At 42.1% G+C, this 13,014-nt stretch overlaps 1 protein-coding gene across 7 annotated transcripts in view; it reads right to left on the bottom strand.

The window, feature by feature from the left end:
- The window catches only part of SNRK (SNF related kinase), a 55,833-nt gene extending 43,135 nt beyond the window's left edge, over positions 1–12,698 (bottom strand). For 3 of the 7 annotated variants that reach the window (XM_064496657.1, XM_064496656.1, XM_064496653.1), the window contains exon 1: positions 12,575–12,698. The gene's annotated coding sequence lies outside the window, so the exon portion shown is untranslated. Of the gene's footprint in view, positions 1–207; positions 482–1,676; positions 1,859–12,574 lie in introns of those variants that run through there. The other 4 variants (XM_064496659.1, XM_064496655.1, XM_064496658.1 and 1 more) reach the window with 2 other exon arrangements.
- Positions 12,699–13,014: the final 316 nt, after the last annotated feature.

Below are 13,014 nucleotides of genomic sequence, written 5' to 3' on the forward strand. Positions count from 1 at the left end.
CATAAAACAGGCAAATTTGTCTTCAGTGACCCTGTCTCCCATTATCTCTCTCCCCTCTCAGAATTACAACCCATTCAAGGAATCTTTAGTCAACAGGAATTTCATAGTGAACAGATATACACAGAGGTTGGTCCAGGCAGACAGGTCAGAAAGATTATTTCACTGGAAGGAGGAGGAAATGATAATGATGAACAACAGTAAAGTTACCATTTTTTTTAAATGCCTCCTCGGTAAGAGGCACAAATCCGTACTGCCTTGAATCCTGACTAGGAGCTTGTGAGGTGGCATGATGAAGCTCAACTTGCCCAATGAGCAGCAGTCAGTCTGCAGCTCCAACCCTGCTCAGTCAGGGTTCAAAGCCCAATTTGCAGGAGTCCCTCTGGGCTCATGAAACACTCACTCCAATAGCCAAGAGGGCAACCCATCCAACACAATGTCCTCTAGCAGGCCAGCAGAAATCAACACCAGCACCATGAAACACACAAACATCTTTGCGTTAGAGGCTTTCCATCTGACAGTAAAAAAAAAAAACTCTATGAACAAAGAAAATGTGAGAGGAGCACTGATATCTAAGTTCGTGGCACAGTGAGGGGACTAGGGGGGACTTGCAGGCCTTTCCACAACACTGAAATATCACACAAATAACTGAAAAGGCCTAAACATTCATACCAAGCCAAGGCACTTTACACAATACACCACAGTGAGTTCATCCAGGTAATCATTAAGCTCAAGCTCACATGAGCTTGGGGAAAGGGAAGGCAAAGAGGTGGAGGAAAGAAGGAAAGGTAGATGGGAAAACAAGTTCACTGCTGGGAATGAGGGGATGAAAAGAGATGGATGACAGTTCTACAGCACAGATGGGGCCAGTAAAGGCACAGGCAGAGGCCCACATCTACTGACAGGTAAACCCTGGGACGCCTACCTGGTCTTTCAGCTCCCAGCGGGACATAGAAGCTCATCCCGTTACCTGTGCCTGCCTTGCTCTTGCCAACAGCCTCTGTTTCATCCACAGTCTCTATGGCAAGGTAATGTGGTAGTCCAGTGTGTCTGAGGGCTGGTTCTGAAGGCCAGTGACTAGATCACCTAGCTCACCAGCCACTAGCCACTGGACCAAAGCAAAGCCTGATCTCTCTGTATGGTCAAGTTTCCTCATTAGAAAACATCTGCAGTAAGAGTACCTCATGGATTGTGGTGAGAATTAAATGAGTTAATAAAGGTACTATTTAAAATAAAACCTGGCACAGAGTAAGCATTCAGTAAATGCTAGCGACCACCATCACCGTTATACTGATGGTAAACTTCCCCACCCAAGCAGAAATTCAGTCTTCCACACTACGTCAAGAAAATGAATTTACTGAGCTATCATCTCTCTCGTTTTCAAAAAAATTCTATTGCTCAGTTTCCTAAAATGTATTAAATTGTAAATGGGAGCTGCAGATCGATAAATTAATCTCTAATTAGGTGTCAAAGTCTGATGATTTTTCATTAAAGCATCCCACAAAATTTAAATATTTGCTTTTAAAATGATACTAAGATGACATTCTATCAAATCCACCCTTTGAAAAAGGACTAAATATTCCTTTATATTCTTCCTGTCAAAGTAACATACTTTTATGGAAAATATGGAAAATACAGAACAGGAAGTAGAAAGAATAAAGAGGCATTCATAGTCCTACCTCTGAAGCTCGGCACTATTAATATCTTGGTGGTCCTCCTGCAAGTATTTTACACAGCTTCTTCTTTATTTTGTTTTACAAAGGTATGATCATTTTATATATAACTTCATATCATGTATTCTGCTTTTTTCACCTGACCTATTGCTTTCCTTTTAGTATATTTGTTTTCAGTCATGAAATATCTGTGCAGTGTAAGAAAAAAATACAATCAGAACTTATATTTGGCAAAAAGAGAAGCTTTTAAGAAATCATTCACTATTCTACCCTCCATGATAATCTCTGTTAACATTTTGGCACATAACTTTCCAAATTATTCTCTGTGTATAATATAAGCCAAACAATATTTTTTTTATAAAATGGGATAACATACACACACATATTGGCGGGGGGGGGGGGGGGGGGGCGGGGGGGTTGTAACCATTTTCTAAATATTTCTGCAAAACAATACAAGTTCACTTCAGAAAATTTGGAAAATGCAGAAAAGCACCACAGATTAAAAACAAACAAACAGAAAAACCCACCTGCAATATCATCTAGGATGACCGCTCTTCAGGTTTGAGTGTATATTCTTTATGCATACATTTCTATACAAAGCTACTGGATACGAAGTCTTAGGACTATTTTTTCCTCTACTATACGAGGCACATTCTTCCACACACTAAGTTCTTCTACATCACTATTTTTAATGACTGCATAGCTAGGACGACATCTTTTAAAACAGCAAAACCACTAAATTAGGCCATTCTAAAGTATTATTTAGCATATGCTGACACATGCATATAACTAGGCTGGACCTAAATGAAAGAGGTTTATAATATGGAAATTCATGTTTGAGAAACAAGTACTGGTGTGTGTTGCAAGAATACACTGATGTTTCTCCAGTTTACTAAAGAGAGCAAAAGCAACTGAAGTGTGCGGGTGTGGCTGGAGAAGAGGAAGGAAGTGTGGGTGGCCCTACACACATTTTGCAAGCTGCTGAAAACAGTTGTAGAACGAGCCTCTGTTAAACCTACTGTCAATTTGGAACTCACCCTGTTATTCTTGTCAAAACTCACTTTTAGCTTTTCATTGACATCATCACCACTGCAGCGTGGTCTGTATATCAAACAAAGGTCTCCTACTCACAACTCTCCCCAGGAGAAGCAAGGGCAAAACAGCACACTGAACAAAGGTGGCTCTGTGTGGATAATCATTATGAATCAATCAATGGCATGAGGAAGCAGATGACACAGAAAAAAGCTGTGTGCAAAAATTAGGCTACTTCTAATGGCCTCTCAACACTTTGGGATATTATAAACTTCCCCCCTAAATCAGACCACTATACCCAAACACACAAAAAGCTCCCAAATTATGTGCTTTAAAAAAAAAAAATCCACGCCAATGCTCTTCTAATACAGACAACTAAAAGATGAGTTTTTGCAAAGCCATGCTAAAACTGTATTTAAGCTTCTTACACATGTAAATTATCTGGTATCTTTTACAAATACAAAAAATGAAAAAGAAAACCGTAACTCTTACTCATAGGAAATATCAGATTAAACTGTATGTTTTCTTTAGAAAAGCCAACTTGAGGAACTAACACTTTCTCCATGAAAATTACCACCCTAATCTTACAGCTAAAATTTCAAAGATATCTATAACAAAACAGTATTGGCTGGAAAGAAGACAGCTGACTCAGTCTTCCAGGAATATCAATAACCTCCAGGTCCAGCAAAATAAACACAACCCTACCATGCAGTCACCACCGCTGTTCTTTTCATCCAAAGTAAACAATATTCCACGTTTCTAGAATAACACTCCTTCTCCTGGGAGTTATCAATATAAGCTATAAATCAAAGATGAAGAAACCACAAACAGGTCAACAGGGTCTAAATTATGGAAGAATCCACAGTTCTTCGCTGGACTGGGTGAATATTACTATGTGGGCATCAGGTAGTGTCAGTCTGCAGCTACCGGAGGGAATCAAGATGGAAACTACAAATCAGAAGGTTTCAGTAACTCATTTACGATGAGAAATGTCATAATGGGCAAAACTATACTTCCAAATGTCTAATAAAGTTCTTTCCAAAGGAAGGTAACTGCCTATTAAAGTATGTTCTGCAAGTTTTCTTCCAGGGAGTCAATTTTAATGGACTTGGGGCCATTGAGGTGACCAGGAATGCCTGGCTGAAAAGCTTGCTCCAGTGTCTTGAGGCAGTGACTGGGTTGCCAATGCAGATCAATCCCTTAAAGTGCTGGTTTAAGTAACTTCATTTCCTCTAAAACAAGCTACCTTCCACAACATATCAAGGAATGTGAATGTACTCAGGAGTCAGGCAATCTATTTGATGTAGTCGTACTTAGTATTTGTAGAGAGAAAGGGGTTAATATCTAAGCCACAAAACCTGGACCAGCGCACAGGTAGTAAGTTCAAATTCCTAAACAGAATTGCCTCTTGTTAAAGTGATGAAAAATACTAAGCACGTCACCATTCCTATCTGAGGGTGAGTCTTAAAAAGCAGTTTGGTGACAGCCCTGGTATAAAGTGCCCACATAATAAATAATACTTAAGCACAAGCTGGTGCTTGAAACTACTCCAAAATAAATAAAGCCAACGCATAATTACTCCTTTGCCAGGAAAACAGAATATATATTGGAAGTTATGGAGAATTAAAAAACTTAATAATCTAAATCTCTCTTCCAAAGCTTTTACTAATGCTCATTTTAACTCCCTATCATCTTTTTTATCCCCTCTGCTGATACTGTGACAAAGATGGTGATGAAAAAGTGGTCAAAAAAGAATGTTAGAAAAGAAAAAACTAATCCATGTACAAAAATACTGGCACCTAACATTTCACTTTTACTTAAAAGACAGAATCATTTGGGGATTCTCTCACATTGCTGGGACTGCAAATTACCTTTCTGAAAAGCAATCTGGCAATGCTTGTATCAAGAGCCTTAAAATAATTAATGTCCTTGATTTAATAACCTTACTACTAGATTTATGTCTTAAAGAAATAAAGATATGAACAAATATTTATATTCAACAATGTTCAGTGATACTCACAAATGCAAAAAAGATTAGAAATAACTGAAAGATCTGCAGTAGGGAGATGGTTAAATAAATCACAGTATACTTTACACTATGCTGCTGTATTTAAGCTATTTAATCTCATGGGAAATTGTCACAACAAAATGTTAAGTAAAAAAAAAAATCACATACCAAGTTTCAAGGCATATGATCTGTTTTTTTTAAAGCATAAAATTTGTCCGTATATATATTAAAAATACCAAAATGGGACATTGGTATGACCATAGAAATTTTTCTTCTCTTTATGCTTTTCTGTTCTTTTCAAATTTTTAGCACTGAATATGTGTTATTTTTATAATCTAGGAAAGGCAGAGATTATTAAAATTTTGAATTTCTGTACATAATAATTCATTCAATTTACTTTTCTGTTGCGATCTATGAAATAAGCCAATTTCCCTGAAAATACATTGTCTAAAGCCTACTTATGTAATCTTAACAAACAAGACATATTCAATGAAACATTTTGCCTCCCTTGAGGCTCAAAGTATGCAAGTCCTTCAGGTTGAGGAAGGAACAGTCTATTTTTGTTAGCAAATACTGGAGCCCTAATTGTGTAGAACACAACACAGTCCCCATCCTTTAGAATCTTACAAGTAAGTTATCTACATATAAAAAGAGAATTAATTATACAAGTTAACCTAGGCAAGTTCTGTCAAAGGAAGAGCAGAGGATACTAAAGGCAGGATAGGATCCCCAAAGACAGGGCAGCCCACAGGTCAGGCCTCACCCCTCCACCAGAGCAGTGGGACACCATCGCTGAAAGTGGGGAAATAGGCAAAAAAGAGGGCATCCGGCTGGCTGTCTTCAGAAAGGAGAACGCCAGTGTGGGTGAAGGCAGAATCTGGGGTACAAGTAAGGTAAGTTTAACAGGGTTAAGAAGGTCGATCCTGAAAAATACCTAATGGCTCACCATTCAGGGAAATGTGGTGAACTCCCACCTTCGCAAAACTAAGGGAAAACTTGCCAGACTAAACAATTCACCACATATATATCTCTGAATCATACTTAAGGTTAATTAAAGTGTCATTAAAGAGGTGAAAATGCACAGAAGCAGCTTTACATCACAGAGCTGAGGCCTCAACAGAAGAATAAAACTCTAGGTACTAACATGAAAGCAATGTAAGAATAAGGTCATTGGAAAATTTAAACCAATTTAAAAAGTTCACTGTTCACTTTAAAGTTCCATAAAACACCAATTTTTGCTTTGACATATTAGATCTTTCTCACTATCACCCATACTACTTCCCTCAAAATCGAACACAAACCTAAATAGGTTTACACAGAAATGAGTCCTATAGCAAACCACAGTTGACTTTTCTTTCATTGTCTCATTCTAAATTTCAAAAATGTCTTCTACTGACACAATAGCTCATTTTAGAATTCTAGTTTTGTTTCACTGCAGGTTTCAAAAAGAATAAACAATTTCACTACTGGGAATCTATGTATATACTAGACTCTTAACATTTGTTATATCATTTATTCCTCGCAACTAGGAATATAATGGAAGTACCATACCCGTTTTTCAGATGAGAAAGCAGAGTCAACGAAAATAAGGATTTTTTTGCCCCAGTCCTCCGCCCAAGTAAGAGCTGCCTAAGTTGACCTGCATTTTCTTCCTGCAGTAATACAATGCCTCTCCTTGACCTAGGCCTTTCTAATTCCCAGGGAAATAACAGCACTGAACTAAATCTATTTTGACATTTCTGTTGTTCTTCCAATTCTGACATGCCATGTGAGTTACCCGTACCCCTGCAATTAAAGAGGAAATTCCCTAGCACCAACCAAAGACTCACTTAATAAACATTACTAACAAATAATTCCATTAAAAACTTTCTGAAATGTTTAGAAACTGCTTTTTAAGTTCAGAAAGGAAACTACAGGCAAATAATTATTCCAAAGACTGAGGAAATTCCTGGTCATCTAAAAATAGAATGGCACCTTGAAAATAATTTCACTTTTAGAGTTTACATACAATTTTGTGACGGCAAGATACCTCCCCAGTGGCACAGAATGAACAGCCAACATCAAGCAAGTAATTTAAGTACAATTTAGGAAGGTTCTATTTTCTGCTTAAAAAAATTTATCCTTACCCAAACTGCAATTTTAATGTACTGTGCCAATTACATTCTCTCCATTTGTTTCTGAAAAAGCATCTTCCTTTACAAGAGGATCAGCAAATACTCATAAAATAGGAGAACAAAGGATAAAATCAAGCCTTGAAACTGTAGACTGAATATTCTCATTTCAAATTTCTTCCATAGGACTCATACTGCTTTATGCCAATAAAGAGAGAATGGTTTAACCTGTAGAAAATGAGGTAAAACAGGAAGCTAAACTTTACTTTAAAATTCAATTGCTCTACTTTTGTCCACTGTTAAAAAAAGCTGTACACCTCAACTACCTTAAAGAGATTTCATGAATGCAGCACACTGTAGTTAATAATTTGTCCAACGAGTATGTTAGTATATTATCCTAAATCTAAAACAAACTTTACCTAGATAAGTTACACTGTAAGACTGAAACTTACGTTACCTAAAATATATTCTCTTTAATGTTGAAGAACCTACTGACTATTAAACCAGTTGGACACACTACTCAAACATTTCCCGCTAGCTATGCAATATGAAGACAATATAAAGGCCTAAGAGGTATGTCTGTCCATAGGAGGGGAGGGAACATAAGAGAGGAGCTGGGGCAGCGTCCTGAGAGTCACATCTCAAAGTACCACACAGTCAACTTTTCTTCATCATAGAAGTGCACTTGAAAAATGATCAAACTTGATTCATTCAGCACCTCCAAGGAGCAGTATCATAGCACAAAAGAGGGTTCAGAAGCCGGAGCCCAACAAGTTACTCAACTTCTGCCAACAGGCATGTCTTTATCTATAGAACAAAGATAATCACCACCTTGGACAGTTATTACAAAAGCAAAATGATATAATACATATTAGCAAGGCGGGAGTGGGATCAAAATCACCCAAAGATTTTTCCCCAACTTCTTGTAACTGGCTCCCCTCCCAAGAGAGGCCGGTATTTGAAAAGGGTTGTATTTCTCCATCTTATTTTGCTATCAGTACCTTCACCCCGAACTGGTCCCAAAACTGTCCCTAAATGCCTATACTGGTTGTAACAGGAAGGCTGCTGCCCTCAAGGTGTTGACAATTTCTCATACGGACAAGCATGCTAGAAGAGATGTTCCCGCCCCTAAATCTGCCCTGGGAAGTTCACAGGAGGCATCTCAGAGCAATTAACTTTTTTGTTTGAGTTAAGAATTAAAATTAGTGGAGGTGGGAAAGAGGCCCTCGTGTGACTGGGACAGTAATACATGCAGATAGGTAGGTAAGGGCTAGGTCCCCAAAGGTCCCTGTATCCCATGTGCATCAGCTGTTCTTCCGCAAATCTGGCTTTACGGCCCAGCTTAAAGGTCACCTTCCTGACCATCACCTGGCCTTCCCCTCCCACACTCCTGCACACCAGCTCCCCATGCCCTCTCACAGAACCATGTCCTTTTCCACTACCGCCCTTATCAAAATTGTGGTTATGTGATTATTTGTGAGATTATGTGATTAATAGTCTGTGTCCCCCACTAGACTATGTGATAAATTCCGACCACCTAAGGCCCATGTCCATTTTATTCAGCTCTGTATCCCAGGGCCCACCAAGTATAGCATCTGCCCAAAATACACAGATATACTTTATTAAATGAACAAATGAAAGCTGGCACTAAGAAGCCAAGGAAGAATACTGAGCAGGGGCACAGCAATCAGAGGTGACAGCTGAACTGCTCTGGCAGCAAAGTGAAGATCAGATTGGAAGGGCAAGACTAGAGCTTGGACATAGGTAAGGAGACTACTGAAAATGTCTCCAGATAAATCATTAAAGACTTAAAAAGGAGGGCAGCCTGTATCTGGGCAGTGATGATGAGGATGTAATGGAGGAGACACGTTTAGGAAGTAGAAACCAGTAACTCAATGCACAGCAAAGAGGAGGCAGAGCAAAGAGGGAAATCTGGGATGACTCTAGTGGAGAGTGTAGCAGGTGGGGCCATTCGCTCAGACCTGGAACACAGGGCAGGGACAAACGTTTCCCGAGCACGTCCTGCAAGCTAGTAGAGAGTGGAAGATCTGCTTCTAGTTCTGCAATTCTATGACTGAAACACAATTTCACTCAAACTCAGTTGGACTGAAATGGGTATGGTTTCCACCAACGGCCAACAAACTAAAGTTGAGATTTTAAAAGTTTCTTCATCAAGACACAGCCTGGGTACACTAAATGTGCGTGAGGCATTACACTGGTTTGAGGATATAGAAATCAAAGAAGTGGCCTCTGCCTTCAAGGAGCTGACAATCTGGAGTTTGAGAAAGATAATTGCATGTTGACAACTCAGAAAGAGAGGCCCAGTCAATCTATAATTTCACCAGTTATGTCCTGTAACTCACACTTCCAGAGCATTGATTTCATAACCTACATTACATTTTGGGTCAACATGTAGTTGACGTACTTTAGATAGACAGACACACACTCCACCCCCAATCTTGCTTTGAGCCTAGAGACAATCCAGAACTTAAAACATCATGGTGCACGGGCAGACAATGCCCTCCAACTCCAAAGGGACTGCTGAGTATTCACACAGCAGCAGTCTGGGGAATAGGACACAAGTAATGAGAGGGAAAGAGGTCTGCTTTGCCACGAAAGAGCCTACCTGAGCGGAGACCAAAGGCTGGAGGTGCCAAAGCACAATCTCAGGAGGCTCTGGAAGTGACAGCAGAGAAACAACTGTTCAGGGAAGGCAGGGTAGGAATCCTCTGTAGTCAGGTTCCTCCCCTATCACCGACAAGAAATGGTTTCCCTTATATATCCCATGGGATATAAGGCCCCAAACCAAAGCAGAGACACAGAAAAACAAGACGAGGAAATGATCCACAGGTGAATAGCGTAGCTCCAGATCATCCAGAACAGACCACACATTTCCAGTGCTCACTGGTGAGGCCATTATGTCCGAGAGGTTTTACATCTGCTCCTTCCAAACTAGAACAAAATCCAAAACATGTCCCTCTCCATCCCCAAAGCTACTGCCCCACTCCTCCCCCCTTCCTTTTCAGTCTTAAAAAAAAAAAAAAACAAAAATAGCTGCACTGTCTCTGCCTCCTCAACTCCCTTTCACCCACTTGGATCTAAGTCCACCACTTGACCTTGTCCTTTCTTTTCACCCTCTCTGAACCCTTGGGGCTCTTTCCCCTTTTCTCTGCCGGGGAACTCCACCTGTCCTTCAAGACCACGTCAACCATCATCTCCTCTGTGAAGCATTCCCAAGTCAGATTGTTCCTTGCCCAGGGTTTGTGCAGATGCCTCATCACAGCATTTGAGTCTGTCACTGCCTACCTCGGTGTAAGTATAATTTACCATAGCCTGTAAAGGCAGTCACTGGTTTTTAGTCACTCTTCTATTGCTACCCTCTAACCCAGGGCCCCCCAAATAGACAAAAGCTCCATGAATAAACAACCATAGGTTAAGTTTAAGTTCACAACTGCTACAAATCACTCAACTTTCCCACCAAAATTGCTCCAAGAATTTACCTGCACATACATGCACACTGGGAAGTACCTATATTCTGAGTAGTATTTTCTTATAAAAGCATTTTGGCTAAAAACTCTATCTCTTGGCTGTTAAGCAAACAGCTGGCATGCAGCAAGAATCAAGCCTCTAGAGTTCCTCAACTATGTTTTTATTTCCTAAAATTCTGACCATGTGGAAAGTGTACTTGTCCCCTTTTCTTCTGGGGCAATGTAATGAGTTTTTAGGCTCAGACAAGCTGCTTCAGGGGAGAAAGCATGCCTTATTTATACCAATGCTTAGAACCAGGGCTACTCAATATCTCCAAAAATAAAGTTTCTTTTTCCTATTTAGTTTCACTTTCTATATGAAACACCCATAGTAAAGTTTAGACGAACCGTATGTAGTTCCTATAACCAGTAAAAATATCTGAAAGCTCTTCAGTTTTAATAAGGACATTTGAAAGCCTTCATTTTAGGATTATGGGATTACAGTTGGACCATAAAGGCCCAATCTATATTTCTGTTCCAGAAAAATAAAAATTACATAACTTCTAAGTTCTTCTATGTTTTAAACAAATGGATCTTATTGCAATAACAGAAAAATTTACTCAGAACAGAAAATAGGGTAACTTCTGCAAAAACAATAAAAATCAATTGTGTATGTTTAAAAAATAAAAAGGTGGCGAAGTTCCCTGCCCGAAAAGCCTTAAGGATAGAGTATTAAGATAAGTTACCACAGTGCACCTGACTTTAATTTACTACACTGCTTCAATACGTGACCTTGGGAATGTCACGTAATTTCTCTCATTTCTAGTTCTGTAAAATGGGAATGTCATGTTTTCCTAACAGGAACATTTAGATAGACAAATAGAAGAATCAATAATATCTTTTTTAAAAGAAACTTATCTAATCAGCATGCTTTAATCACCACTTATACAGTACATTCCTCTTCAAGAACCCAATTCCAAAAGAAATATTTAAGCAGACGTTGAAGACAGATTTCCTTAAGGGAATGATTTTATAAATCTGGAGAGCAATGTAACAAGATTATAAATTAACAAATTGATTACATAAGCCTTGACAACCCCAGGCTTTAAAGTACATTGATACATGTTCTGATAAATGAGACTGATTTGGGACTAGTGCCCCAACCCCCGCCATAAGGAACCCAAACAGGCATCTGATGTTTGATAGGAATCAGGTGGAAATTATTAGTCCAACACTTGGTAACCACGCTTCACCTTTCACCACAAAATGTGAAACTCATTAAGTTAGTTTTACCACCTGCTCCTAAGACTGTGAAAATTTACTCAATTAAATAGAAGGGGGAAAAAGAGTAACTTAACCGTTTGAAAAATTCGGTATCCTCAGACGTCTAAAGATTTAAGAACCCTACTGTTAAATCCCCCCGCCCCCCAACACTGGACTTCAACCGAACTCCCTTTGAAGATACTGGATTTTTATCTCATTTAACTGTTAGGAATAACACAGCTCCAGGAACCCCCCCCCCCCCCAGGATAAAAGGCTGTCACTTTCCTGGACCCCAATTCCTTTTAGGCAGAAAGGTTTTGGTGAAACGGTTCAGAAAGAAATCAACAGGCGATGGCTACGGAAAAGAACGAAGGTTTTCCAACCCGAAAAATTCTAGCTGTCCCTCGGGAACAGCACTGCTCTTCCTTCTTTATCCCGATGCCCTTTCTCCACAGACAACAATATCCCCATTCTATTGCACAGCTGCAGTTTTAGCAAGGAATCCCCTTGCTGCAGCCAGATTTCCAGATTCTTTTGAAAAAGGAAAACACATTCGGCGAAAAATACACACCGCACGAGAGAACCCGGGCGCTGGGCCCCGCGGGCGCCGCACTCGGCCCGCTCCGGGGCGGGGCGCGGGGATGCGGGCGCCTCCCGAGGTGCCGCAATCCCGCCGCGGCCGCAAGGGCAGGGCCTCGGGGCGCCCGCGGCCGGCCGCCGCAGTGCCGGCTCCCGTCCGGGCCCGCCGCTGCCGCCGCCGCCCGCTTCCCGCCGCCAGGCCGCGCAGCAGCCGCCGCCGCCGCCGTGCGGGTCGGGGCCGCCACAGCCCGGCCCCGCGTCCTCCCGGGCCAGCGACGCGGCCAGCGCGGGGAGCGCGGAGCGCGCAACTTACTTTCCGCCTGTGGCGGGCACCCCGGCACGGGCGCCCAGCCCGGCAACGGCGGAGGCGACTAGGCGGCGGAGGCCGGCCTCCACCCCCGCCCACAGCCGCCGCGCCCGGCCGCGCTCCGCGCTCATCCCTACCTCAGCCAGCAGGCGAGCGTCCGTCCGCAGCGGCCGCGGCGCCGACGACTCCCTCCCGGCCGCCGAGTCCCCGCACCCAGCGTTAATCATAATACCAAGCGGGCGGCCGGCCGCGGGGAGGGGGTGGGGGCCTAGCTGCGCCTGCGCGGCACACGCGTCACTGTGACGCGAGCGCCGGGGCGGAGCCTCGGGGAGGGCGGGGCGGGGCTCACCTGCGGGCTACGGCGCTCCGGCTGCTGTAGGGCATCCTGGCAGCGTCCCGACCCCAGCGGGTCTGGGTTGCGGCTGGCGGTAGGAGGCGGGCGAGGCGCCCGAGCAGGAGAGGAGATGATGAAGGAAGAAGCACCAGGGACATGGGACAGTGGCCCAGACCAGCAGCGCGAGCTGTCGGGGGATAGGAGGGAAGGGACCGCGTCCTCACCTGACTGCGTCCTGGGGTG

This window comes from Camelus dromedarius, chromosome 17 (genome assembly GCF_036321535.1).
Source record: "Camelus dromedarius isolate mCamDro1 chromosome 17, mCamDro1.pat, whole genome shotgun sequence".
Classification (NCBI taxonomy): Eukaryota; Metazoa; Chordata; class Mammalia; order Artiodactyla; family Camelidae; genus Camelus; species Camelus dromedarius.